We start from the raw sequence: 22,396 nt of genomic DNA, 5'->3' as shown, positions 1-22,396 counted from the left end.
TTTTTTTTTTTATTTTCAGCTTCACAGTTATATCTTACTAACTTCTGGGAGTTGATAAACTTTTGGACTCAATTCTGAGAGGAAAGGTCACTGTCATTCAAAAGTTATGCCTGTCATCAGTCAGAACAGTGTTAGTTGACCTTTGTTTCTAAGAATAATGAGCGACCTTTTGCAGAGGTACAGAATATTCAAGTGTAGGTTCTTCTCTTGAAGAACTCCATGTAGGCAGATGGGTCCAGAAAAATCATCAAAACAGGAAGCAGAGAGTTCATGTCTCTTTGAATGTGCTAAAGCAGAAGCAGATTGTTGTGGTATTTTATGTGATCTGATTTTTAAAAATATTTTATTTTTGGGGGGTCATGTTAATTTTCATGGGTTTGGAAGGATATAATAAGGTGCTTTAGTTATCAAAGGGACTGAATTTTATTTTAGTGAGTTATTTTAAGGCAGTACTTTATTTAAGTTTGTGTTTTAACTTCTTTTCTTATAAATAGTAAACAATTTTTAAATTTGTGGTAGTTTTTATAGGATTTCAACATCAAACTATTATTATTTCTTGGAAAAATAACTTAACAGTTAAATAAAGCTTAAAGATAATGTACATTTTAACACCCCAAAAAAACACCTTTCAACTCAAGAAGAATTTGGGTTTTTATCTTTCAGTCTGATCTCTATTTCAGCAGATTTGTAGAGGGTTTCTTAGACACAACATGTGCATTAGACACATTAAAGATTGAAGAACTTTGTAAAGTTCTTGTAACAAGATGGAATTACTAGACATCAGAAAATTTATGGGACTGAGCCACAGCTTCAGAAAGATGAGCATGGCTGGCATTAATGAACAAGGAAGAGACAAGTGTGGGGTGAGTTTGAAGAAGTAGAGGAGCCCACTAGATATGTGCAGCCTTTTAGGGCATGGTTGGGAATTTGAATTTTGTTATAAAAGCAGTGCCAAGGAAGGGTTAAGTGGAACAACATGATCTCATTTATTGTGAGTGGATGGATGGAGCAAAAGTACAATTAGGAAGGTGATCAGTCAAAAGTTAATGGTGACTTAGACAAGGATGATAGCATGATCCAACCTAAAAACTGTTTCAGCTTAATCATTTACCACAGGATTAATTCCTTATATCTGAGAGAGTCTTGATCAGTTTTTAAAGTCATTTTCTCATAAGTCCTGACAATGAAGAATACAACTCAGCAAATTTATTTCTTCAGTGGTTATGCAATTCTGAACTAGCACTAAGTCACTTGGGAACCTCATGACCAAAATATCTATGTGCTATTTTAGGGACACCACTTCTCTAAGGTAAGCAGTGCTAGAAGCTACCTAGCCTTTGGTTCTAAACAATCAGGTAATTTCATTGCTCTTAATGTAGTTATGCAAATGTAACTGGGATTAATGGTCAGGAAATAGGCTTACTTAGAAGTGAGACATGAGGAAGTGTTAACTTAGATCCTGAGCCTATTGTGTTACATGACCGATTAACACAAGAGTAGCACCTTGTAGTTCCTCCCAGAGCAGTTAGTTACCAACTTCAGTGTGGCTTCTGGTTAATATGTTAGGCATTCCTAGACTAAAGAAAAAAACATAATGATAATTCTAGAAATATTTGTTGAGCTCCTGCTTTGTGCAAGTGAGGCACTATGTACTACATATAAAATAAATAAGACATGATCATAAAGCTTATTGTCCAGAGGGAAAGATGGATAAGTATACAGTGTATAAACACATAATCAATGTAAATTTAGATGTACTATAATAGGAAAAATCATAGTCTAGAATGGTAGGAGATAAAGTTCAGTGGGAGTAGGGGTGGTTGCATGAATTTTTTTCCTTGGAGTAGGTAACTTCTCAGCTGAATCATGAAAAGCAAGGATACATTCAAGACCAAAGGAAGCAAAGAAGAAGGCAGGAGTAGCTCCTACTGACCAACGGTGGAATAATTTGAGCAACAAAGAAATGATTGAATGAATGAATAAATGGAAAGAAGAAATTTTTCATGGAACATAATTGCCACTTCTATATATGGGCTGTGCATGGTGATTTCCTTCCACAAAGTCCAGTAAGGAAGAAAAGAAAAAAATGAGTAACTTGCCAGTGGAAAAACCTGATAAATATTGCCAGAGCCAGTTGATCGGGGTCATCATGAAAAGTTGTAAGTCATGTTGATGCTAGTATATACTCTTAATATGAGGTACTGAAAATGGCACTTCAAATTTGGGATCTTCGCAAAATTAGTAACCCCAATCTAAATGGGAAAAAAAATTTCAGATGAATCCCTACTGAGAGGCTTCCTACTAACTAGCTGACGGGTAGTCCTCAACACGGTCAAGGTCATCAAAACAAGGAAAGTGAGAAACTATCACAACCACGAGGAGCCTAAGGTGACATGACTGAATGTAATGTGATGTCCTGGATGGGTCCTGAAACAGAAAAGGACGTTGCATGAAAACGAAGGGAATCTGAATAAAGTACTGGACTCAAGTTGATATAATGTGTTAGTATTGATTCATTAATTGTAACAAATGTACCATACTAATATCAGGTGTTAATAATAGGGGAAATGGGGTGCAGTATGTATGGAACTCTTGATTTCTTTGCAATTTTTCTATAAATCTAAAAAAAAAAAAAATTGTCAAAAATAAAGGTTTGAGGATAGCTTCAACATATACCAAACAAAGTGCAAGCCAGTAGTGCGAGTTCAAGCTGGAGAAGTACACGGAATAAATCAGTGATCTGTTTCAGCTATCACAAAGAAAGGCAAACGCAGATTTTAGGGGAGGTTTACAGTCTCCACTTTGTCACTAACAAATTGTATAATTTTGCAAGATAGTAAACCCTGTACTCTATATTTATCCCTAAGTTCTACTGACTGAGAATGATACTCTCATCTTAATAAATAAGGTTATACAGAGTCCTTAGTCATTCTTGTGAGTTAGTCACTCAGATATGTGAGTGCCTGCAATTATTTGTTTCTTTTTATTTGAGGTCATTATAGCTTCTCAATATGAGAATCAAGAAATCTGTTCATTTGCATATCGTTTTAATTTGTTCTTTGTGAATCATTTGCCCTTTATCAGTTACAGAAGCAAACTCCCTAGTGCCCAAGTTCTGAAGGAGAACTTGGCTTGGAAGTGGGTAAGGACTAGTGAATTCTAAGTTGACGTTTCCAAAGATGATAACAGCCTAGGTTCACCAACTACTGTGTAGAGTATTTGCAGTGTCTCTGAGGATGATTTTATGGGTTTTCCTATATGCCCTGTGTTTGCCCTACTGTTAGTGCTAGTCTGTGATCGGTGGTTTAGGAGCCTTTTGGAAGAACCACATTAAAAAATAGTTTTAAGGATTTTTCAGAGAAAAAAAATGACATACTTCTAAACTCAAAATGTAAAGATTCATCTTTAATTTTACACACCTGAAAGAATGCCTTCTCTCAGAAATGTTTTTGTGAGTGAGCTTCAGTGGAGTAGCAGCCTAGTAATAACTCGGTTCAGTCCCGTGGTTGGAATCCTCAGCTCGTGGCCTCTAATGGATATGGGCTATTCTCTAAAGGAATGAATTCAAGACCTATTCATGCAACAAAACTAGAGTGCCTGTTACAAGGTGGTCTAGTCTAGGCTAGGAGTCAAGTGACTTGTAAAGAGCCTTGTAATAAATATCTTAGGCTTTGTGGGCCATACAGTCTCTGTCGCAACTACTTAATTCTGCCTATACCGTGTGAAAACTGCCCTAGCCAAATGTAAACAAATGAGTGTGGCTGGGTTCCAATGAGACTTTATGAATGGACACTGAAATCCCCTTTAATTGTCATGTCACAATATTTTTTAAAATTATTGTTCAAGCATTTTAAAATGTAAAAAACCTTCATTGGTGATGAGCCATAAGACAAGTTCGGTTGGATTGGGCTTGCAGGCCATGATTTGCCAACCTCTGTTCTAGGTGCTCACCATGTGGCAGTGGCAGGAGGAAAAGAAAAGCAATGAAAAAACTCCCATCTCTCTGGAGCTTGCATTGGGTAACTCAAGTATTTTTGCAGCAATGGTGTTCTCTTTCCATACTGGTGTGTGTCTAGCACAGGAACCTGGAAGGCCATTTTGGAGGGCACACCACATAACTAAAAGCTTTTCTTGTTGCATTCATAGCAACTTCCACAGGAGTGCGCACATGCAGAGTTGATGTATATTGGTGTGTGCATTTTTGGAGAACCAGGGGACACTTTTCTGTTAAAGCTCAGTAAACAATGAGACCCTTTGGAAATTTTATTGAGTGGAATATAAATATCTCTACGATACTCTGGAAGGTTTGTGCTTAAGGTAGCCTGTTGAGTTGGGAAAGCAGAGGGTGTTTTGCAAGGTTGACTCCCCCCACCTCCCCTTTGGTTCTTTCATCCTGAGCTATTAAAATTTCCTTTCTGAACATAAAAGAACCTTCTCAGCTCACAGCACTTACCAAAGATGTTTTCTTGGAATGACTGAGTCTCTTACTGGTAAGCATACATATGTTATGGCTAATGTTTGAACTCTGGCTCATTTGGAGGGGTTAAATTTTGAAAGATGCAACAAAATTACTTCCTCCCCCCCCAAATTAACCACTGTTAAAAGCTAGCCCATTATTTTTTCAATTTTTTTTCATGTTTAAAGACCATGTTTGTACTCCCACTTCCCAGACTAAGCAGTTCCAGGAGAGTCTTCTCCTTGGGGTGTGGGCTTCCTGTGCTGTTGAATTGCAAAGCTTTGCAATACAGTTTTAGTAATATATCTTTGGAAAGGCCTCAGCATTCTTGAAAATTAAAAAGCACTCCATGAATACAGGGCAACATTAGCATATGCATAACAAAATTTTAGTCACTCTTCATTATGAATAAGAAGTATAAAATAAAAATTGGCACCAACCAAAGATGGAAAGTTGAAAGGTTAGAATAGCTATTCTGGAAGTTTCACTGGGTCCATAAAATGGTATTACTGCTTATATTCTCTGAACATGGCATCTGCCTATGAGCTGACCTGCCAATAGCCACCATCACAATGGCCATGAAAAACTGGCTTGGGGAAATGCACAAAGTGAAATTTCTGAAATGTCTTTTCCTACCACATGCCCAGTGCATTCTCTCCCTGGAGATTTTTAGTAGGAGGTAACTACAGGCTGAAAATCTGCATCATCTCTACAGAAGTCCTTTTAGTTTTATTTCTCTCCCAGGCAACAAGTGTAGAGAGGGGAGAAGGAATTGTAACTATAGGTAAAAGAAAAGATTGATTATCAGGGGAGCAGTCACATCCATAGAGCCGCAAGTGGAGGCCAAAGATGATTTCAGATGAAAACTGGGCCGGTTAATGTGCATTGGCCCCCAGATAACAGCTATTTACTGGCAGAGCAGGAACAAAAAGAAAGCCTGCCTCCCTGGAGGGTCTCCTTCCTCCACACCCTGAGACCCTCGTTGGCCCTCAGCGCTTCCTGAAGCAGAGATTTGAAGCAGTCTCACCCCCAGAGGGCAGTTCCTGGTTGGAGGCTGGAAGGGTGCCTCACAGCCTTCTCTCTCCCCACAGCCTCCATCCAGTTCACGGGCCCTGGATTCCAGTGGTTGTAGAGAGGGGAGGAGGCTCAGCATGTTTAGGACCCAGCCTGGTTCCACTCTCCCATGGACTCCTTCCCGCTGTGTCTTCTGTCTCCTGCCTACTATCTGAGGGGGGACTTCTGAGTTCAAGTTTGAAGAGGGATAGTCCAACTGACTGGTTAAAAACTAACCTCTCTGTCAATGTTAGGGCCACCAATCACACTGTGGTTCGGGGACCCGGGCTCCAGCCCCAGTTGAATCACCTGTGGCTGGAGGTGAGGTTGAGGATAGAGATGGGTGACAGGGGTGATCACTGGCCAGCCGCCCTCCACAGGGATTGGTTTTATTTTCCTTCCCTCCTTCCTGTAAAGTGGCAGAGGGGGCATTCCAACTCCAATCTGCCCTGGGCCCACACACTTCCTTCTACCCTATCTCTGCCCTCCTCCCTCCACTCCACCCCTAGATTAAAGGGAAAGGGGCCCCCAGCATTTGCCTACTATCTCCCAGGGGTGGGCCTGTCTTAGGACTTTGAAACAAAGGAAGAGCATCTAAAAGCAAAAAACACAAAGCCCTCCTGGTTCAGATGACTAGTTGTCAGTTAGGTCTGCCTGAGTCTGCATCTCCCAGGTGTCAGGGAGCAGTAAGTTTACAGCCGTCACTAGGACATTCCATCTGGGAATGCATGCCCACTGCCTTAGACAGCCATCAGTGTCTTCTGAGTCAGGAGCAGAGAAGTCAAGCCGGGGAGGGCCTGGCCCACCCACTCTGGATTCTCTTAGGAGGATACAGGCTGCTCCCCTGCCCTCTCATCGGAGCTTCCCTCTGCTTGTCATCCCAGCACTTCCTAAGCACCACCCATTTAATCCCACCCTCATCTCCAACAGATGGGTGGAGCCTAGGGAACAGGAAAGTGCTACAGATAAGGGGGGCTCAGGTCTGGAGTCTTGGAGACCATAGTAAGCTGTGGGTGGGGGCATGGAGTCAGTTCAGTCAAGTTCATCAAACATTTTGAGCACCAACCCCAGGTCATGTTCTGGACTGGATACAAGGAACATGAACCTGTTCAGTTTTCTCCTGTCCACACAGTGGCTATTGAAACCCTCACTTCTGTCCTCAAGCATTTGTCTGAGTCACCACCCACCCCTGCCTACCCCATCATCACCCACTGGGGGACTGTTGCTTCCAGCACAAAGAAGATGGAACTGAGACTCCCTAAGCCTAGGGAGGGTGGCATGTCCTCTCCTCATCCCTCACCTAGACAGGGCCCACTCTCCACTGCTCAGGGACTGGGCTCTGTAGTACTGACCACTCTCCCTCCTCCCTCCTGCACCGTCAACCTCTACCTCTGTATAGGATCCTTTCCCCTCTGTACTTAATTATCCTCTAATGCTCCTCACCCAGACAAGCAGCAGCAAAAACCAAATCACCCCATGGTAGCCTCTGTTCTGTTTCCCTTCCTCGTCTTGAAAATGTTGCCCACCCTGTGTTTCTGCTTCCTCCCTTCTCCCCTTTCCCTCCCTTGCTGGGAAGCAAGCCTGGCGGAGGGCAGCAGAGGACAGCATGACTGCATCCCGCAGGTCCCTTGCACGCTCGCAGCTTCTGCAAAGCTCTTCCTGCCTGGCCCCACTGCCTCCCTCTGCACCCAGCACTCCTCTTAGGACACATCCTAGTGTATGAAACTGGTTTCTTTCTTTGTCTCTGCCACCCGGCTCTGCCACCTCGGGCTTGTCAGTACCTCTCTAGGGATACTTAATCTTAGCCCCTAGCTCTGTTCCTGACCCATAGTAAGCATTCAGAAACATTTAAGTGAAGTAATGGAAGGCACGCTGTCTGCTATGGGGGCTTGCCTTCTATTGCAAGAGACAAGCTGTAGACACGTTATAAATATAATGTGTAAGTGTCGGAAACGGTGCGGATAGTACCTGAGCCTGGGAGTGTGGAGGAGGAATCCCAGTGTGTGAGCTTGACTTGTTCCAGGAGTGACAACCCCTCGCCTGTGTGAGGCTGCCTGCTGGTGGCAGTGCACCAAACAGTCCCTGGGACAGACAGCGCCGGCAGCTGGTTAATGCTCTGCCAGTACTTGGAATGTAAATGCATCTGTGTTTGTATGAATAAATATACAATTCAACAGTTATATGTGACACTGGAGAGGGAGAATGGCCTGGTTGCACCACCATCTGGCAGTTCCAGCACCAACAAGTGCACGGTGCCACCTTCTTCTCAGTACAGGTCCGGGGCCCGTTTTTATAAAAAACGAAGTCCATGTCACAGGCTGGGGAGTTGCTTTCATGTCCCAGATCTGCTTAGCTTTGTCCTTCTTAGCTGTGTGGTCTCAATTCTCTGTGCCTCAGGCCCATCACTTATAGAGAGGGGTAGGAATAGCATGTACCTTACGGGGTGAGCATTAAATGAATTAATGAGTATTAAATGAATTAACGTAATACAGGTCAGCACTTAGGACAGGGCCTGGCCTATAAAGACCTGGTAGGCACCAAGCTTTTACTATCTCTGTGATCTGAGGCCTTTGTTATCCTCTCTGTACGGCACCCAGCTCTGTACATGTACAAACCCTTCTATAGGATGTGGAAAATGCCAGTTGGTGGCTTCCTAGGGGCCATGGATTAGGGATGGGTGTCGCTTGGGGGTAAGGGTGCCAGATGTAGCAAATGAAAATACAGGACATGCATTTAAATTTTAATTTCAGATAAAGGGCAACTGATGTTTCAGTATAATATGTCCCATGTAATATTTGGGACATATTTACACTAAAAAGTGTGCTGCACACTACTGCAGGTTTCTCAGGGCCTTGCCATCAGACCTGGTAGCCTGTGCTCGGCCCTGGTGGAGGAACAGGCAGGAGCCAGCATGTAAAACCTAATGGCCCAGCTCCAGTCTCCAAGTCTGGCCTCTTGTGGCTTTGGGCCTTGGCCAGGACTGTTCCCTGTGTCTCTCCAGCACCCAGCATCACCCGACACAGAGCAGGCCTGCAGGGGAGACTGTGTTGACTCACAGGCTGGCTGGCTGAATGACTAAATGAGGTTATGGTGGGCCTGTGGTTTGTAGGATGTGATTTGAGAGCCATAGAAGGCTTCATCCTCAACATTTCTAGCTCATGTTTCCCTGGAGGTCTGCAGACTTTACCACCAGAGAACCAGTCCTCCGAGCCTTCTGTCCCTGGAGCCTTTTTCAAAGTAGAGTGGCCTGTCCACAGACACTAAGCCACCAGCAGCCATCATGTTGGCCGGCTGTGTGGGGATGTAGTTAGGTGGGAGTGTTGGAGGCTCCTGGTTCCTAGATGTGAGTCCCAGTTACACTCACTGAAGTAGACGTTTATTCTCCCTATATTTTTCCCATCTTCCATTTCGCCTGGCCGCCTCAAAGCAATTCTGCATGCCCTGGTGCAAGACTAAACACATGACAAGCGTGTGCCATTGGGACCGAGGGAAGGGAGAGAGAGGGCTTCCCCTAGAATGGACTGGGCCAGAGTAAGGAGCTGGGAACTATTTGGTGAAAGCAAATTGGGAAAAAAGCAGCAGATCAGAGGAGCTTTCTGGCTTCTTCCTGAAGTTTCCTGGTAGCTAAGAGTGATGTGAGCCTGGAGGGACCGTGGTGTCTCAGTAGTAAATAGTATAGACAGGTCAACAACAACACCATTGCTTATTGAGTGCTCCATGCCTGTCACTGTTCCACCCACCTTATAGGAATTACCTCACTGTGTCCTCAGAGGGGCTACTTCTGCTTTTCCACGAGAAAGCTGAGGGCCGGACTGTTGAACTCAGGAACCACCAGAAGGTTTGCTTTGAAGCCTCAGTTTGTGTAAGATCCTGGGTGAGAGACGAGGCTTGTAGAGTGACTAAGGGTAAATTTATTCAAGCCAGCAGCGTGCTGGCAGAAGCCGGGAATTGGACATGCATTTAAATTGTAATTTCAGATAATTAAAGGAGCCTTGAACTTGAATTTGAGTCAATTTAAAGAAAAAGAAATGTGATACTTGGTTTGTCAGCTGAAATGCAAACTCCCGTGCAGCACACCTTCCTTATGGACACTCATTGTTTTGACTCCACTTTGCTCGGCCTGAGCTGGCTCGGGCAGGTGCCAGGAGGAGAGTTCCTGCCCTCCCAAGGCGAGGCTGGAGGAGAGTTGAACTGGACTTAGCCCTGTCACCGTCAGCTCCCCCGGGTTGGGAGAGGGAACAGCTGCTTATGTGCAGGCACAAGTATGTGCCCGGTGCCAGAGCTGCGCCCCCAGCAGGGCTCTGAGTAGTGTCTCCAAGGCCACGGGGGGCAATGCCAGCCTGTGTGCCCCGGGCCAGCCTGTGTGCCACCTCAGCATCCTGAGGAGCTTATCAAAACACATGGAGTCTGGTACAAATGCTGAAGGTTCTGGTTCAGTGGGCCTGGGCAGAACTCCAGGAACCTGTATTTTGGAAAGCACCCCCAAGGATTCTGATGAGGGGTAGGTAGGTCTGGGAGCCACTGATCCAGGCCCATCTCCTACCAGTTCAGGCTTCCTCCCTGTCTCAGCCCCCTGCCCATAGCTCGTCCATCCTTAGTGTGAACACTTTCTGCGACAGGGAGCTCCTTGCTTCACAGCCGTGTGCGGTCGGATGTTCTGAATGCTCAAAAGTTCCTTCTTACACGGAGCCAAAGGTTGGCCTCCCACTGCCATTTCTGACCCACGTTCCCTGTCCAGGGCCAGGCTGCATCGCCTTCCCCAGCACCGCCTCCCCTGCCAACCCTTCACCTGAGGGCCAGCGCCCGCAACCTCCTCCCGCAGAAGACTCCCAGAGAGAACTGCCACAGGTGCCTGTTTACAGGTTGACAGCCAAACCTGAGCCTTTCCCCCCAACGGGTCTGGTTGGGAGAAGAGGCAGAGATGCTTCCCTCTCCCTGTGCAGACACTGCCCTCGGGGAGGCTGCTGCGGTGGAAAAGCCCATAAAACAAAAGGACGTGCAGAGTAGTCCTAGCCTCACTCTCACATGAGCCTAACTCCACAATGGCTTTGGCTCTTTTTGTTTTAATTATCCTTACATTTTTATTCAGTTGCAACCAGTGCTTTATATTCTGCCATTTTCATAAAGCACCATTTTTTTTTTACATCTCTACATAGTCTTTCTAATTATCATTATAATGAGCACACAGCTTGGCATCCTGCAGCCTGGGTTCCAATTCCCGGCTTCTGCCAGCACGCTGCGGGCGCCCAGGCAGCCACTGCTCCTCTCCATTAGCTGGTCGTGTTGGGCTGCACCAGCCCCTTATGTTCACTTTCTTGCTTTATCCTCCAGCGCCTGTGCCCTCACCATGCTGCTTCCCTGCCACTTGGAGCAGCTCCACATTACAAATGGGAAAAGTGAGGCTCAGAGAGGTTCAGCAAGTTACCCAAGATCACACAGCCATTATAAGACAGAGCAGGGATTGAATCTCAGGTCAATAAAACTTCTAAGCCTAGACTTATGCCCTGCCAACATTCTAGGAGTCTGATCTGGCTCCCTGTGTATTTGCCCTTATAAAAATTAGTTGCAGCAAACCTTGATGATTTCATACTTCTCCACTCCAGGCTTAGAGACGTGCTTTCTCTCTCTTACAGGTGAAAGACATTTCTTCTCAGCCCACTCTTGCAGATTGAGCAATTGAGGCACAGACACAGGAGGTCACTGCGCCAGAAGGGTGAGGACGAGAACTCAGACCTTACAGAGAGCAGGTAGAAGGCCAAGGTGAGAATGGGGTCATCAGAGGGAGGTGCCCATGGTGGGCAGGTCCATCTGCAGTTCAGCTCCTGTGAGCTCCTGGGACCAGAGTCAAACCATCCCACCTCTGTACCTTCTCCAGGAATACCCTTCGCCCAGGCTGTGCCCACGCCACTCTCCTCCCCGGCTTCTCCTGACCATACCCACCATGGCAATCACGCGCTCCTCTGAACTCCTCAGCAATTATAGCTTCAATAATTCATTTGGCAATTAATCATACCCTGCCTCATGACATCTCTTCTGTTCCGTGTCGAGCTGTTATTTCGAAGTGCAATTGTTTAACTTCCCAGGAGCAACAGATGCTGCCTTGCTGATCTGGATGGGTTGGTTTTTTTGTTCATTTCCTGGCAGTCAATCACACCAGGGGGATAAGTATGAGGCCCCCACGGGGGTGGGGGAGGGGATGGGGGTTAGCAGGGGTCCTCACTGCAGAGGTGGTGGGAGCCTAGTTAGGAACCCTGCTGACAACAGTTCCTTGGAGAGTTAGACAGCCTGTGACGCTCCTCGACATCCTTTCCTTCTGATTCTCGGGTAATGAAGCAGCTCTGGATACAAACAGCCTCAGGAATTTTCCATGCGTTTGTACAGTCCCCTGGACTGCACTGCATTTCCTGTGGGCAGAGGCCTTTCATTCTGTTTCCACTGAGTCTTCTTAGCATGATGTGGCCAACTCTGAAATTAGAGAGTCCGGACTGGAGTCTTGGTTTCAGCTGTAAGCCTGGGTACATCATTTCCCCTGCAGACCGGCTTTACCTTCCAGTTGCTAAGGCCACATCCAAAGACGTATCATCAACTCTTTTTTTTTTTTTTTTTGCACCCCTGTATCTGAGCCACCAGCTAACCCTACTGGCTCCTACCTTCAAAATACATTCAAGGTCCCCCTGCCATCTGCTCTCCCCCAGGTTTCTGGCATAGCCTCCTGGCATTAATACTACTTCCAGCACATGTATATTTCAAACACACATCAGATCTGGAACCTTCTTGAACAATCCAGCGGCCCCTTTGCACTCAGAACAGCCGGCAGTTACAGGGGCCCATAAACCTTCAGGGTGTGGTCTCGTCACCTCTCCAGCCTCACCTCCTATTGTTTGCACTGCCCAGCTCAGCCGCAGGCATAGTGCAAGCAACTCACTTTCTGTGCATTGCTCTGCCCCCTGGTACCTGCACGGTTTGAAGGTGGAACCTCACCTTCTTCACATGATGTTTAAACTTTCTCCATCATCCCCCACCCCAGGACTCCTTTTCTTGTTATATTGCTTTTGGTTTTTTTTTCAGTACACTTAATACTTTTCATTTATTCTGTAACTTATTTATTCTCCCTTCTACATGTTCTCCCCCATCCCTGCCATATCCCCGATTTTTAGAACCATGTCTGGCTTGATGAATGAATGAATGAATGAATGGGAGTGAGTGCCTGAGGCCCCCATAGCACTCAGACCTGCTCGGGTGAGTGAAGGCATGGCAGTCCTGGGGAGGGAGTGTGGTCGGCTACCATAAGAACTGAGCTTGCTGCTGCTGAAACCCCGAGGCCTTTCGCTCTCATCCTGTATCGTAAAGACACATCTCTCTCCTCCCAGCACTTTCAGTTCAAAAATCAGTGAAACAGGGCATCTCTCTTGCTCTCTGAGAGCCATGACTTTGAGCGAATGCTGCCAGGCCAGCTCTCCCTCGAGGTTGGGAGGGTCTACACCCTTGGTTGAGGCTGGAGACTTAAGGGACCATGGAGATTTTCCTGTCTCAGTCAGAGCAAGGGAGCAAGGGTGTCTGCCCGCTGGCAGGGGCGACCTGCGCTGCTAGGTCTGATGGGAGGGCAGACAGGGTGACGGGAGGGAGGCTGAACCAGCTGCAGATGGGGCCTCCCAGGATGGCCCAGGGAGACAGGTGTGGGGAGATGGGACAGGAGCACATGGAGACGTATCCCCTAGACAGGTAAGATGGCAGTAGATTGGGACCATCTGTGCTGTTGTAAGACATTCTAAGTAGAGCCAGATTCCCAGCACAATTAAAACAACCCTTCAAAGGGAGGAGAGAGAGAGAGAGAGAGAGAGAGAGAGAGAGAGAGAGGAAAAACAAACACAGCAGCCAGCTACCTGCATGCACACGCACACCTCATCTAATCATGAAAACATATTCCAGACGGTTCCAGAGCTGCCCTTGGGAGGGATGTTTGAAATGTGCATGTACATCCCTGAAATGTTAGCTGTCAGGTCTCTCAGGAAGTGGCTCTGCCTGAACAGACTTGTGTAGACCTTCATCCCATGAATGTTGAAAAGAGAATTTTTATAAGACAAAGCCAAACAGGACTGGTGACAATTGTTTTTGAAGGCCCTTCCCTATTTTCTCTTCCTTATGTCCACCCACACCAGCTGCATTTCTCTCACTCCCCCGAGATACCATGGCTCTTCTGGAAGCTTGGAGGGCATTCTCATTACATGGGGTCAGGAGTATAGGGAGGGAAGATGATTGTGGGGACAGGCCTGACCTCGGGTGTCGTAGGAGAACACAGAAGTGTAGAGCCGAAGAGCCACAATCGGGAGTCCGCTTCCTACAGGGCTGGTGAGCTCATCCCTGAGCACTTCAGGCCTCAGTCTTCTTGTCTGTGTAATGGGAATGATAGTGATCACATCTCAGGGCTATGATGGAGGTAAGTGAATGATGAGTATCAGATCCCTGAGAAAGGCTTTGACATGAGGACCCTTTTCTTCACCATCTTGGACCTGGGTCAGTCCTTTTGACAGGAAATTGAGGAGCTGAGAGGTTGTGACCAGCTGGGGTGCCCCCACACCACTTGCACCAGCTATGGAAAAGTCAGGGTGCCCAGTGTGTACCTGGCTGGGTGGCGGTCCCTGTAGCCCCTGAGTCACCTGCTGCTGCTGGACCCCGGCCTCCAGGCACCAGCACAGGCATCCAAGCAGGCAGGAACTGGGTCAGGGCAGGGCTGCATGGGTCCTAACTCTGACCCAAAAGCTTGTTTCTGGTGGAACATTTCCTTCCAACTAATAAACAATCATTACTTTTCTCCAGGCAAATGGAAGCTGGCCTCTGAGCACCAGCAAGAGAACAGTAATAGTGGGTTATCGACAGACAGGGAGAGCTTAATAGGCCACAGACCCATAGGATCCCCGATGGGTGAGGGCTGTCCTATTGATTATTGGAGCCCCTTCCAGCCTTCCCAGAGGGTCTCCCTGCTCTATTTCTCTCCTGGGCAGGGCTCTAACAGCACCCCAAGCGATCAGCTGGAGAGCAGGAGGGCTGTGCCCTGTGCCCCAAACCCCAAGGGGAAGGACCCGTAAGGAACATGACAGACATCAAACGTGACAGACTAGCCACAAATCCTGGATATATAAGTCACAGTTCTTGTGTTTGCAAAACAGCAAACTTTGCGTCAGATGGAAAACCACCACCGCAGGAGTGCTGCCCCCACCCGTTCTCATCCCTTGAGAGCCAGAGTCAGTCTGAAAGAGCTCTCTTGTCTGGCTGAGCCCAGGGTCCTTGGAGCAGAAGGAAGAGGGTGACCACTGTCCACTCAGGCTGCACTGCATGGCTGGGGCCTGGAGTGACAGCGCAGAGGGACCTGGGAGGCCAGACAGCAGGATGGACCTAGGTCCATCGGGCCCTGGAATATCAGCCACAACCGTAAATTTATGGGGGATCTTGTGTGTGTGTGGTCCATAGCATTTATGAGATTTTTCAAAGGGGTCCACGCAAAATGAGTACCAGGGTCTGGGCCCCTATTTTGCCTGCCCCCCTCTCCCAGCCTCTAGTGCCCAGTGAGCAGCAGCTCCATGCTCTGTTTCCCTGGCACAGTGCTCAGCCAAGAAAGCCCACAGGGCCTCTCCCACTGGCCCATCACCCCACAACACACCTCCCCACTCCTGCCCACCCATTCCCAATCCTCAGGGCACACGAAGAGACAACTGGCCCTGCAAGCACCATTCCTGTGTGCCCGTGCAGCCCTCATACTGAGCATCCCAGGCCCCACTGTGTGTGCACAGGCCTCACGCCCGCCAGTCAGGCAGGGCCTCTGCCGGGTGGCCTGTGTGACCCATGGGCAGTGCTTCTGGATGAGGAAATGGCCAGCGGCTCTGTTGCTAAAGAGGAATCGCCTCCTTGAAGGGATCCCAAGACAGATTGATGGGATCCTAAGCAGAATGAATGGCGGCCTTCTGGAGTCTGCAGAGGAAACAGGGTGATTTGGGGGCCCGGAAATGATCCGGGGGGATGGAGGAGCTGGAATTAGCCTGGAGAGGGGGAGGCCCGGGGGAAATGGGGTGAGGGGCTGCCAGTGTGTGGATGGCTACCTTGGGCCAGGAAAATCTTGGTTTTGACAGTGAATTGGGAAGTAAAAGCTTCCTTGGGGAGATATCCACTTCTGGGTGGGATCAATGAGGTGAACTGCAGTCTCCTTTTGGGGGTCACCTTAAGCAGGTGAGAGCACCATTGTACCAGAAAGGTGTGTGTGCAGGCCAGGCAGGAGCTGGGGTGCGGACAGGATGAGCTCTTGAGGCTTCTGTCAGCCTGGGACCCTAAGCATTCCTGCTGGGCTGTGGGTTAGTGAGTGGCAGCTGCAGGAGCCAGGACAGCCAGAAGGACAAGTCCAGGTGCTTCCAGGTGGGGGATAAGAGTCAGGGAGAGGCGCCGAGCTAGGCAGGTAGCAGGAAGTTAGTCCCACTGTGCGGGTCCGAGCCTGAGGAATGTGGAAGGCCCAGAGGCTGAGCTGAGCAGCTTGGCTGGGCCACAGGTACAGAGAGAGGAGCAGTGGGGCCCAGAAAGAGAGGGAAGGTGGTCGGTCCAGCGTTAACTCATTGGTGATGGGGAAGGTGAGTTGACTCATGATGTTGGTGGAATAATGAGATGTTGCGTCAGGACCCCAGTCAGAGCTCAAGCTGGGGTTTTCATTTCCCCCAATGATGGAAAAGTTTATTAGGTGCAGATCGTCCAACTAGACTGTTAGTCCTTGGTTTTTGGCACCCACAGCACCACAGTCTAACACGGGTCTCCTCGGCCAAGCCGTGTGGTGGGCTCTCTGGAGCTCACCCACCTGGTGCCTGTTTCAAGAACACCCACATGGCACAGCCCTGACCTCAGCCTTCTGCATGGCCCACTCTGTGTGCAGGGGCGGGGGCAGGGGAGGGAGGGGAGCTGGATTTGCATTGAGGTTCTCCTAGGGATGGTCATCTGAGGGCACGTCGAGTGTCTCGGATGACTGGAGTGAGTGATACATGGCTGTCTTTCTTGGGGCTCTAGCCCCTTTCTGAGTCTCTGAGCCCACCTAAAGACCCTCAGGAGTTGGTCTGCAGTGAGGGCGAAGCTGGCAAAGGATCGAGGGGCTTTCGAGTCACCTGAGAGGAGGAGAAGGCTGAAGACATCTTGGCTCAGCCCCACACTGAAGGCGATGGAAGATGGAAAGGAGTCTGCAGGTGAAGCAGAAGCAGCTGTACCCCAAAGTCCTCTGTGGGGAGGGCAAAGGTCGTGTCCCTCAGCAGCGCCATGGGCGGTGGCAGCTCTCGGGAGCACAGGCTCCGGAGGACTCTTAGCGGTCCAAGATTTACAGAGAGGAAGGCCCTGGAGATCTCATGGAACCGCAGCCAGCCCCACCCAGAATGTGGCGCCACTGGGCTGTGAGGGAGCTTGCCACAGCAGGCTCCTCTCTGTTTCACACCTGACAACCAAAGGAGGCCTATCACTCTTCCAGGCAAGAACACGAATGAAGTGCTTTCTGGTCTCTCACCCGACAAATCCATTGCCTGGTCACTTGCTCCCTTCAGACTGTGCCTCAGTCCCAGCCGTAAGTGGTCATTAATGAGCTGTGAGGGGGCTGAACTGCACAATTCTGGCAGTCAGTACCCGGAAGCCAGCCACAGACAACAATTGGGACTTGGACCCACAGGTCCTCCTGCCTCCACCCACTGCCCTTCCATGTCATTCTTGGCCCTGACCTGTCACCACTGGAATCCTGGCCTCATCTCCTTGTCTTGTCCAGACTGCACAAGGAGTGTGCTCTACTGCAGAGTGGGTTCCGGCTAGACCCACCTCTTACCCAAACCGAGATCTGGCATATGGTCCCAGAAACTGATGGAGCCCCGTCAAGGCTTTATAATCCTTCCCGATGTCAGTTCCTGCCCCAGACTCTGCACCTGGATCCTCCACCTGCCATGTGACTTGATCTGATGTGCACCTGGCCCTCCTGGCCCAAGAGCGGTAGACAGGCTGGCGCCTCCGGGAAGAGCCACGGCTACACAGGGAGGGCTCCAAGATACATGCGGGTATTTCAGTTTTGGGGCCCAAAGTACAAATCAAAGAAGAGGTAGCACATTTCTTTTTTATTGTTAGATCTTCTTCTTTAAAACAATTTTAAATTGAGGTGACATCAGTTAGTAACATTATGTAAGTCTCAGGTGTACAACGTTGTAATTTGCTATCTGTGTGCTCACCAGCAAAGTTGCCTCTCCACCCGTCACCGTAGTTTGCATGGTTCTCATTGCTCTTTCCTGCCGTGAACCACAGGCGCAGCCACGAAGTGCCCGCCACACACACAGCCACACACTGCGCTAGATACAGGGACACGAGTGAGCGGTCAGGTCGGAAAACGGAAGAGCTGTGCCAGACCTAACCCACTTAACACTGCCAGGCATGTCTCTCTCTCTGCAGTTATTGTCTTATCAATGATTTATATCTGTCTCATAAGTGCCTTTAAGTCCTTGTCTCTTGTGAGGCCTAAAGTCAAGAATTGACATTTCTTCAATGTAAATAGGAAACACTACAGAATGAGATGAGGTCGGTTTTATAAAAAAAATTGCTTTCTTGACTTTTAACCCTGCAGTCTTGCTGACTATTTAATTCTACTCGCAGTCTCTCAGGAACCAGCCTGTAATTTCTTCAACGTGACACGGGGGTTTTAATGCAAACCATCCAACTCTCCAAATAGTGGCTCAGGTGAGAGGTGCCACGTCACTAAGTGAACCCCAAAGTTACCGGAGGGAGGGAGGATAGGTCTCGAGGGAGGGTCCCATGGCTGTGGGCGTGTGCAGCGCCCCTTCCATGTTAATGAATCGCCCTCATAACTCTCCAGTCGGCCGGGAGCTGGGCACCTGGAAAGCCTTTCCCAGGGAAACCACGTTAGTGACGGAGCTGGTCCCCGGCCGGTTCCCAGACACATGTGGGACCCACGATGTCTTCAAGGTAGCTCTGTGCACCTGCTCATCGCCCTTGTGGAACCGTCACTGCCATTTCAGAAACATCTTCCCTGGGATGTCACAGCTGTGGGCTGGCCTCATGAGCCCCAGTACCATGCACACCGAGGCCTAGGGAGGCCGAGGGCTACAGGAGTCCTAGGAGTTAGCCCTGGAGAGCAAGGCCCCGGAGTCCGCCCACGTGCTGGTTCTTAGTCTGTGGCGCGGAGATGGGATTCCAGGTGGTGGGGATGGAGGGCGGGGGGGGGGGGGGGGGGGGGGTGAGCAGCAGAGGTCGGGCTCTGCTGAGGAGCAGAGAGAGAGGAGAGGGGACGGAGGAGAGGGGCCGGAGAGGAAAAGAAGTGAGGGTCACTACCTCCCTCTTCTCGTCTCACGAATCCCAGCTTTCCTTTCCTTGTCTCAAACCTCCCTCTCCCTCCTGCCTGCCCCCCCGCCCCCCTCACCTGCTCGCCATCCCTCAGCTGCTGCCCCAGCCTTGGGCCAACTCCAGGGTGAGAGAAGGAGGTGGGAGAAGGGTCACCCGGGTGCTGCCTGACGGGAGAAGCAGGTGGGAGAAGGGTCACCCGGGCGCTGCCTGACGGCTGGCCGCCGCTGGAAGGGCAGGAAGACACCCTCCTTCGCCTGCTCACAGGGGAAGGAAACACTCCAAATGTGCAGGAACAAGGGCTCCCTTCTTCAGAGGCCCCGCCCCGGGCAAGCAGCTTCCAGAAGCTTCCAGAGAACCTTTTAGGTTGCTAAAGCCGTTAAAGTGAGTGTGCGAGTGTATGTGAGAGAGAGAGAGAGAGAGAGAGAGAGAGAGTGTGTGTGTGTGTGTGTGTGTAGGGGACACAAGTAGCTTCATCACAGTCACCTCACTTAGGTTACCTTAAACCCGAGGCTCCCCTGGTGCCTTCAAAGTGTTCAAATGATAGACAACCACTCGACGCCGACGCCGACGCTCAGAGACGCCGACGCTCAGACACGCCGACGCACAGAGACGCCGACGCTCAGAGACGCCGACGCTCAGAGACGCCGACGCTCAGAGACGCCCACGCACAGAGACGCCGACGCTCAGACACGCCGACGCACAGACACGCCGACGCTCAGAGACGCCGACGCTCAGAGACGCCGACGCTCAGAGACGCCCACGCACAGAGACGCCGACGCTCAGACACGCCGACGCACAGACACGCCGACGCTCAGAGACGCCGACGCTCAGAGACGCCGACGCTCAGAGACGCCGACGCTCAGACACGCCGACGCTCAGAGACGCCGACGCACAGACACGCCGACGCTCAGACACGCCGACTCACAGACACGCCGACGCTCAGAGACGCCCACGCACAGAGACGCCGACGCTCAGAGAGGCTGTGGAAGGGACAGGCTCTGGGGACAGGGACTGAGGGACTGCATCGGCCTCTTTGCTTTGCCTGGGATTTCCCTGCGCTCTTCCTCAGGCTCCATGTCCCCAAACCATGAAGGAGTTCAGGATTCGGTTCCTCAGTGAGGAGAGAAGACCCTTGCATTGCCCTCGTCTCCATCAGCTGAGCGGACTCCGCTCCTGCTCAGCTGTCACTCGTCGCTCAGAAAACAGTCAAGGTAGGGATGCCCACCAGACCTCCCACGAAGGCTGTGCCCTCTGCCCTCCCTGCCCCGTGTCCCCTCTTCCCTCCACCTGCTCAGGACAATGCTTTTATTTTCTGTCTTTGCTTTATGCCCCTCCTCCCTGCTCACAGGAAACGGGTGAGGTGCAGCGGGCGCCGGGCCTTTGGGGACACAGCGGAAGTGGACAGACTGGCCCTGCGTTGTCCAGCGCTGCCCGGGGCTCCGAGCCCATGTGCTTCCATGCCGAGAGGAGGGATGTTTGGATGGAGGAGAGCTGCTGAGGCCGCGGGGACGTATTTATAGAGCCAGGCCCAGAGAGCAGCACGCTCAGAGCCCTGGAACCTTCCCTCGGTGCGAAGTTTCTAAACATAGAGCCGTGTGGCATCTGGTCTGAGACAAGGTACGCTAATTCCCTTTAAATCCACTGAGAATTTTCTAATAAATGCCGACCAGTCTCAGCCCTACTTCTTCCTCTCACCACCCACTCGGTCCTGCCGCTGGTCTCCCTTAGTGGTGGGTAGTAGACCACCGGCAGGGAAACGGGGGAGCAGGCAGGCGAGCCGCTTGCAGGTGACACAGCATCTCTGTGACTGAGCCAATCAAGGGCTAGAATCAGCAGCGGGGAAGGAAAGGGGAAGGTGGCTCGAACTTGTCATTCATGAGCACGGTGACGTCTAGGTGATGTCTGTACTGTGGCGTCTCACCCTTCCTTGCACCATCTCCACGAAGTAGGGGTCAGAGCGCCCATTTTACAGGTGAATAAACTAAAGGTTCAGGAACTTGCCTAAAATTACTCCTAAGTGATGGAGTTAAGATGCTAGGAAGGGGGAGGGCGGTGGTCCTTGTCTCCAGATTTCAGACGTGCAGTTAACTTATTACCCCACAAAGCTAGTGGGCTTTAAGGCTGTGCTTGGTGACGGCTCCTTTCTCCCATCTGTGGCCCTGAAATGAGAACAATTTGTGCGCACAGCTTCTAGGGGGTGACAGAGCTTCCTCTTATCCCAAGTGTGGGACTCCTTGCAGGTAGTTAGGAAATGCCTCACCCACTGCCTGTCCATCACCCTGGACCAAATGAGGCCGTAAAGGAACGGTGGTGTGTGCTGAGCGCCTGCTGTGTGCCAGACACCCTCTCTGCCTCATGAGAAGACACATTGCTCCTTCAGCCCTGTGATATGTGTTCTCTCCTGTGTGAGATGAGGACGTTGAGGCTTGTTGAGGCTGAGTGACTCGCTCAGTGTCCCACAGATAGTGAGAGTCCCGGCTGAGACCCCCACCTCTGGAGTGTCTGCCCCTGTTCAATGCTATTGACTTCCTGCCCTGGCAGCCTGTGGGCGTGGTGGTGACATTAGCGCTGCGTGCTCTGTCTGGTGTGATTTCACCCGCTTCTCAATCGACTGCTCCACATCTGACGGCCTGGCCGGTGCAGTGGTAATAAGATTTGAAGAGTAAGGTGACCCTGGGTTGGCCCCAGCCCATTTGGCCCCCCCTTAGCACACGAAGCCTCCTTCCGGCCTAGTGTTTTGTTTTAATATATTTTTATTGATTTCAGAGAGGAAGAGAGAGAGAGGTAGAAACATCAATGATGAGAGAGAATCATTAATTGGCAGCCTCCTGCACACCCCCCACTGGGAATAGAGCCTGCAACCCAGCATGTGCCCTTGACTGGAATTGAACCCGGTACCCTTTAGTCCGCAGGCTGACACTTACCGCTGAGCCAAACTGGCTAGGTCCCAGCCTAGTGTTTGAACATGGAGCTGGGTAGCCAGGGTGCTGGGTGGGTGGCCTGCCCCCCTCTGGCCTCTGGAGGCTAGGACCACCTACTTGGCCCTTCTCTTAGGAAGCCAGAACAGGAGGCCAGGGTGGCAGAACCAGCCATGAGAAGGGGAACAGTGTTGTCTGAGAAGGTTCCACTCTCCTCTCTGACAACTTAAACTCCTCTTATCCTTAAGGGCCTGTCTGACGCCCCTCCTTCTGGGAAACTCCTCATTTCTCTTTTCCTCTCCCTTCCAGAGCATGTGTTGTATGCTCTACACACTCTGAAACTCCATTCGATGAGCTTCAGAGAACACAGTCCAACTCCTGGCCTACTGAGGCAATCCTTCCGGTCACCCCTACAGTGTCGTCTTCTGCTTAGCTGCTTACCTCTCAGGCCTGTTCCTCGATGAGTCAGCACTAGGCATTCAAACATTCCTCCTCTCTCTGACCAGAACTGTGGTGCCTCTGGTAACTGCCTGTCCCAAGAACCACCCTCTGGACTTGGCCCATGGCAACCTCCAGATCTTTGAAGAGACCTCTCAGGGCCCCAACAAAACCAGGG

General features: G+C 50.0%; 2 long non-coding RNA genes across 2 annotated transcripts; one reads left to right on the top strand and one right to left on the bottom strand.

Annotated features, from left to right (window-relative positions):
- Positions 1–11,534: 11,534 nt before the first annotated feature.
- Positions 11,535–19,447, bottom strand: LOC114233084 (uncharacterized). Its single transcript, XR_003619223.2, has 3 exons — positions 19,360–19,447; positions 13,785–13,899; positions 11,535–11,974 (listed from the first exon to the last, which is right to left on the bottom strand). It is a non-coding gene; the product is annotated as an uncharacterized LOC114233084 (long non-coding RNA).
- On the top strand, positions 19,155–20,337 carry LOC129147984 (uncharacterized). The gene is made up of 3 exons (XR_008555196.1): positions 19,155–19,243; positions 19,932–20,073; positions 20,211–20,337. It is a non-coding gene; the product is annotated as an uncharacterized LOC129147984 (long non-coding RNA).
- Positions 20,338–22,396: the final 2,059 nt, after the last annotated feature.

Source organism: Eptesicus fuscus, chromosome 22 (assembly GCF_027574615.1).
Source record: "Eptesicus fuscus isolate TK198812 chromosome 22, DD_ASM_mEF_20220401, whole genome shotgun sequence".
Classification (NCBI taxonomy): domain Eukaryota; kingdom Metazoa; phylum Chordata; class Mammalia; order Chiroptera; family Vespertilionidae; genus Eptesicus; species Eptesicus fuscus.
The sequence above is the reverse complement of the archived record's forward strand: the minus strand, read 5'-3'. Positions and strand labels throughout refer to the sequence as shown.